Here is a 7,582-nt window from a genome sequence, read left to right on the forward strand (position 1 = left end):
TAGAGGACGGAGAGAGCAAGGAGACGAGGCGAAGCCAAGAGAAGTCGCTCCCAAACAGATCAAAAGAATGCCAGAAAGCAATACAAAGGAGAGAGGGTCAACCCTTGCGAGAGCAAGAATCCACAACTAGAACAGAGTTGAAGTGATAAAGAGCAGTGTAAAAGGCCACGAGAAGCAAGACATTGCTCACCAGGCTTGTTATCTCTCAAATCCATTTGTTATTTTGTATGCAGTACTTTATTTGCAGAAAATGGAATCTTCATTTCGATATATTTTCAATCTCTCCATACCATGCATGAGTAGCTAAACTTCTGAATAGGGTGAGAAGTACTTAGCTAGCATGAATTAATATTTACATTTTATACAATCATCTTGTTTTGTGTATGGATCATTCACCTTTGAACGTACTTGAGAGAGTATTCTAAAGATAGAATCTAGGCTTGAAAGAGTTGGATTAGATCGCATAAGCAAGATTAGAAACATAGACATAAGTTCTATCTGCTATTTACACATCGCATGTGCCCTAGAAATAGGATTGGTGGTATGCAGTCACCTTGTCTTATGTGTGCGTCATTCATCATTTGGACATACTTAAGAGAGTAGTCTAAAGATAGAATCTAGGCTTAAGAGAGTCAGATTAGATCACAAAAGCAAGAATAGAAACATAGAAATAAGTTCTATCGACATTTTCGCATATGCATCCTAGAAATAGGAATTAGGGCATTCTACATTGAGAGATATAGTACTGATATTTGTGTGTAGCATGATCGCTTAACTTGTGCACAATCTTAAGAAATGTTAGCTAAACCCCTTCTCAACCCCTTCATCGCATACTTATTGTAACTCTATGCTTTCGTCACTCCGCGTTCAACTCTGTCGCATAGGAAAAATCTAAAACATAACACTATCCACTCCATTTGTTTCACCACCGCAATAGAATCAAAGAGTCTATCACATATCTACTTAGTAGTCCCTATGTTCAACCCTGGACTTACCAGAAAACCTAAGACGGCTAATACTTGGGCTTTGTTAGGAAAACTTGCACAATCACCACATAACACACATCATCGCAATCTCACACCATCACATCATAATTTTATGCAACAAGTTGTTGGCGTTGTTGGCATGGACTACGGTATAGATTGCGCTCACATCAAACCTCTTTGATCTTTGCAGCTTTCGACCTCTGTGTATTGCCATTCCTTCGGTAAAGGAAGAAGCAAGCGTCGCATGAGCGAAGGACACCCTTCTGAGCCCAACTATGACCTTAATATCAAAAGAACATTTCGCATAAGACAGAAAAACAGACGTAGACAACAAGGAAGAACTCACAGAATGGCTGAACAACCGGAAGAAAGAGCTGCAAATGTAAACAATATAATGACAAATCCTATCCTACTGACAAATGATCGCAACAGACCCATCCGAGAGTATTCGTCACCAAACTTGTATGATTTCTCCCCAGGAATCATGAGACTAGCATTGGATGGATCAAGGTTCGAGATGAAGCTGGTAATGTTACAAATGATACAAACAACATGACAGTTCGGAGGACGGCGTGGTGAAGATCCACACGCCCATCTACGAAGCTTCATTGAAATTTGTAACACTTCTGTGTCCCATAATATTTCCACTGAAGAAGTTTGACTCACGCTATTTCCATTTTCTATATGCAATAAAGCAAGAAAATGGGCATACTCCCTCAAACCAGGAGAGATAACTTCATGGGAACAATTTGTGGAGAATTTTATGAAAAAGTATTTCCCTCCTATAGAGAATGCCAGAAGGAGGAAGATAATCACAAATTTTAAACAATAAAAAGATGAATCGTTCAGTGACTGCCCTCACAATGGATTGTCGGATTGCCTCCAAATGGAGATTTTCTATCATAGACTAAATCCTACATCGCAGACAGCTGCCAATGCGGCAGCAGCAGGAAGTCTACTGGATAAAACTTATGACGAGGCAAAGAATATTCTTGATCGGATCTCGAAAAACCATGAAGATTAGCAAGAAAGCGATCAATGAGTAAAACCCAAAGAAGGTAACGCAAATAATGGTTCCATCGCATATTTGCAAAATCAGATGAATGCAATGATAAATTTATTATAGGACATCGCAATAAACAATCACGAAGCGCAAAGAGGGCAAGTCAGTGATAGAACAGACAAGCACCAATTGTGCTACATGTGGAGAATTGCATTCGGTTGAAGAGTGTCCACACAATCCGCAGTCAATCTACTTTTTCAAGAACAACTCTTTTTCAAACAAGTACAACCCTGGGTGGTTTGCTATCAACCTATTGCGCAAAAAGAAGGACCACCAGGATTTTTTCAAAGAACTAACGTTCAATAGCAACAACAAACCAGCAACTTTCAAACACCGCCATCATCCTTTCTGTAGAACCTGTTAAAACAGTACATCGAAAAGAATGAGAAGGTCCTCTAGGACCAGACGACTTCCATCCGCAACATGGAAATCCAAATAGGATAGATTGCGGGAGAGCTGAAGAAAAGACCGTAAGGGATACTAATGAGCTGAACTGAGCTCCCACGCAACCCGGGGAACACAGGGAAAGAACACTGCCAAGCACTACCCTGAGAATTTGAAAGGTGACTATGGAAGTTAGGAAGAAGCCTACCAAGACCGATTCAAATCCGATGGAATCAAAGAAACCATTGACGCAAACTGAGTCAGAAGAGCTTGAGATTATGGAACCTGAAGTTGCAACCATCTCTAAGCCTCCAAACCATGGAACAGTGAAAGTATAGCTACCTCCATTCCCTCAAAGACTGAAATAGAAGCAAAACAATGAAGGTCAGTATTATCTCTTCCTGGAAATATTGAAACAACTACACATAAATATCCCATTTACAGAAGTAATAGAGAAGATGCCGAGATGTGCCAAGTTTTTGAAGGATATGGTGTCGAAGAAGAGAAGCACATGAAAATTCGCCACGGTGGCATTAACACAAAAATCAAACACTATAATCCCATTGAAGATGTGCGACCGAGGCAGCTTTACGATACCTTGCTCAATAGGAGGGATCTACATCGGTCAAGCATTATGTGATCTTGGGGCAAGCATAAATTTAATGTCTCTTTCAATCTTCAAACAATTGAATGTAGGAAAGCTAACACCCATGACGGTAACTCTCTAACTTGCAGATAGGTCATTGGTACACCCTGAAGGAAAATTGAAGGATGTCTTGGTCACAATCGATAAATTCATTCTACCTGTAGAATTCATCATTCTAGACTATGAAGCGGATAAAGATGTGAGAACCATATTGAGACGACCATTCTTGTCTACTGGTCATGCTCAAATAGATGTGCACAAGGGAGAAATCACAATGAGCATCAATGGAAAAAAGCTCAAGTTTAATATTATCAAGGCAATGAAGTTTCCAGAATATAAAGGCCTATCAGATTCTGACGATGAACACACTTGCGATGGAGATTTGGAGTCCAAAGAAGAAAATGAAGAAAGAAAGGAAGTGACAACATCCTTAAAAAACTGCCATGTAATAACAGAGACAATGAACAATGAAGAAAAGTTGAATTTGAATGAAGAGAGAAAAACACAAGAACCCTCCTAAAAGCAACCACCTACACTGAAGCTGAAAACTCTACTAAATCACTTGAAGCACGTTTTCCTTGGCCAAAATGAAACCTTGCCAGTAATAATATCCTCTGCATTATCGGAAGAAAAAGAAAATGTGCTGCTCAGTATTCTGAAGAAATATATTAAAACCATCGGATGGACGCTCAGAGATATCAGAGGTATTAGCCCGACGTACTACATGCACAGAATTCGACTCGATGAAAACCAGAAAGGCTCTATAGAACCTCAATGCAGATTGAACTCTACGATGAAAGAGGTTGTTAAAAAAGAAATCATTAAATGGTTAGACGCCGACATTATATACCCAATCGCCGATAGCACATAGGTTAGCCCCGTGCAATACGTTCCCAAGAAGGGTGGGATGATAATAGTCCCCAATGCAAACAACGAGTTAATCCTCATGATGACTGTCACTGGATGGTGGATTTGTATGGACTACCGGAAGCTCAATGCGATGACAAAGCAGGATCATTTTCCTTTACCTTTCATTGATCAAATGTTCGAGCGACTAGTAGGGTGTTTTCTTAATGAGTATGCAGGCTATAACAAGATTATGATCGCACCAGAAGATCAAGAAAAGACCACATTCACTTGCCCATATGAAACGTTCTCTTTTCGTTGCATGCCTTTTGGACTATGCAATACGCCGACCACGTTTCAAAGGTGTCTGATGGCAATCTTCTCCGAGTACCTAGAAGACTTAGTTGAAATCTTTATGGACGATTTCTCAGTCTATGGGCAAACGTATGAAGTCTATCTGAATTACTTGGAGAGAATATTGAAAAGATGCAAAGAGACTAATCTGGTGCTGAATTGGGAAAAGTGCCATTTCAAGGTTAAAGAAGGAATTATACTCGGTCACAAGGTTTCAAAGGATGGGCTAGAGGTGGATAAAGAAAAAGTTGAGGCCATAGAAAATCTTCCACCTCTTGTAAATGTGAAAGCTTTAAGGAGTTTCTTAGGACATGCAGGGTTCTAAAGACGATTTGTGAAGGACTTCTCCAAAATATCTTGGCCGTTGAATGCGTTGCTAGAAGCTGACACACCTTTTGACTTTGACTCACCATGCCTCATCGCATTCAAAGTACTGAAGGACACATTGACTCAAGTGCCTATTTTGATCGCACTTGATTGGACAAAGCCATTCGAGCTGATGTGTGATGCCAGCGAATATGCGATGGGTGCAGTTTTAGCATAGAAGGAAAAAACAATGACACCTCATTGCATATGCGAGCAAAGCATTGAACTCCACGCAGGCGAACTACACCACCACAGAGAAGGAGCTTCTAGCGGTAATCTTTGCAATTGAAAAATTCAGACCTTACTTGTTGGGATCCAAAGTTACAGTCCACACCGACCAGTCGATAATAAGATATTTAATGACCAAAAAAGATGCAAAGTTGAGGCTAATCTGATGGGTTCTCCTACTCCAAGAATTTAATATGGAGATAATCGACTGTAAAGGAATAGAGAACCAGGTCGCTGTCCATTTATCCAGATTAGAAAATCCTAAAGTGGATCGCATTCAGACGTAGGTGAACGCATCCTTCCTAGACGAACAGTTTCTTAAAATTGAAGAACTACCCTGGTATGCAGATATTGTCAACTTCTTAGTCTGCAAACAATTTTCGGAAAATTACACATCCCACTAAAAGAAGCGGCTCATTCATGTAAATCCTACAACCTTTTCAATGTCATGACTCGCCCTATGGAGGACATTTCGGGGGACAATGCACATTAGCAAAAGTTTTGCAAAGCGGGTATTACTGGCCAACTTTGTTTAAGGACGCACGAAACTATTCTATGAAATGTGATAAGTGCCAAGGCACTAGTAACATTTTAGAGAGAAATGCATGCCGATGAACATCATATTGGAATTACAACTTTTCGACGTTTGGGGCATAGATTTCATGGGACCAATTCCATCGTCAAATGATCGTAAATACATTCTGTTGGCCGCTGACTATGTTTCCAAGTGGATTGAAGCAGTTTCATGCATCGCAAATGATGCGACAACAGCCTCCAAATACTTACAGAAAAACATCTTCACTCGTTTTGGCACCCCATGTGCCATAATAAGTGACGAAGGAACCCACTTTGTCAATCATATCATTAACAAACTACCGATCAAATACAATGTTCATCATAGGATCGCCACTGCATATCACCCCTAGAAAAACGGACAAATCAAGGTTTCTAACAGAGAAATCAAGTTGATTTTAGAAAAGGTGGTGAATCCTTCACGGAAGGACTAGGCCATGAAGCTTGACGATGCCTTGTGGGCATATAGAACTACCTATAAAACACCCATAGGCATGTCACCGTATGTGTTGATGTTTTGGAAGGCTTGTCATTTACCATTGGAATTAGAGCATAAGGCGTTGTGGGCAGTGAAGAAGCTTAACTTTGATCTGAATGCTACAGGGGAGGAGAGAAAACTTCAGTTACTCAAGCTGGAAGAATGGAGACCACAAGTGTATGAAAATGCCAAAATCTACAAAGAACGTACAAAGCGTTGGCATGATAAGCGACTGTGTAAAAAGAATCTTCAAACAGGTTAGAAGATCTTACTATTCAATTCTAGGCTACGACTCTTTCCGGGAATATTGAAATCATGCTAGTCCGGACCATTCATAATTAAAGAAGTATTCCTGCATGGAGCGGTAGAATTAACAAACGAAGACGGGACCGACGCATTTAAGGTAAATGGACAAAAAGTCAAGATGTATCATGGAGGAGATTTTCAATGCGAGAAAACCTCTATGGACCTGAGGAAGCCAGAATGAAGAAGAAACATGTAGTCCCTACGTTGATAAGCGACACACATTCATCAAGGACGAAATATATCCTTTTTTGAGTATCCTTCTTTTTGTTTTTCTTTCATGAAACTATCTTACTTTTTACATGATCACTACTCTTTAGAATTTCCAACTCTTTCTTTCATACTTTTTATCCTCTTGATATTTATCATTGATCGTAGTAAATGATTGTGATGGAGCAATGCGATAACCTCAAACACGCGATTGGTTCAAACAACCCATCGCAATCAAGGAATCAACCCACCACAAGAAAGGATGCGATAAAAAAAATGATGCGGACGACAAAGCAAATCTAGGGGTTGTGTCTTTTCTTGCCTCATCTTATTTCAATTTAGCACTTCCCGCATTTCAATTTAATATTGCTAAATTGTACTATCGCATCCTCTTTAGTTTGACTCAATCTGGAATTTTTTATTACTTTATTTAGTCATCGCATTCACCCTGTGCCAATTATGACTTCAATGATGAAATTCATGCCTTTATTTCTTACCGCATGTACTAGAGTCAAATTAATTTTAGGACATGAAACATTTCTGAAATTTAGCGGTCTACCAGCTTTCCTTCAAAACTATTTTGATGAAATTTCCTAAGCCCATCGCATGAGTTATTTTGACTCTCAGCAATGAGGACATTGCTGTGTGTAAATTTGGGGGTACTAATAATGTTATTTTTAGCCTTGTTACTTTTAGAAATTCAATTTCAATAAAAAAAAAAATTTATATAACGTTGATTTCGGATCCTACTCGTAGTAGGATGTCCGCATGAAACTCGTGGGGGCAAGCCAAAACGAAGATGGGAATCGTGATCAACGCATAAACTAAGTGATTGTAACTCCACTGCCAAATAAAGAGATGGGCATAATTTTTTACTGAGAAAGAATGCCTTGCTCGTAGTTGGATGTCTGCATTGTTGGAATTGGTGTCCTAATTCTCCCGGAGTATTGTTGTTTTGTAAAGATACACATTGTTCAATGAATAAATAAATGTTATTTAATTATGGCATTTACTGATATCCAATAAATAAAGCTCCTTGGTTATTTTATGTGAACTTAAGCATGTATATGTGATATACAAGTGGATCATGCCTTAAGTGATAACCTAAATAGGTCTTTAGTATAAGAATTAAGGTGGGATACTTG

Source organism: Benincasa hispida, chromosome 12, assembly GCF_027475165.1.
Source record: "Benincasa hispida cultivar pf3 chromosome 12, pf3_genome.v1.1, whole genome shotgun sequence".
In the NCBI taxonomy this organism is placed as follows: domain Eukaryota; kingdom Viridiplantae; phylum Streptophyta; class Magnoliopsida; order Cucurbitales; family Cucurbitaceae; genus Benincasa; species Benincasa hispida.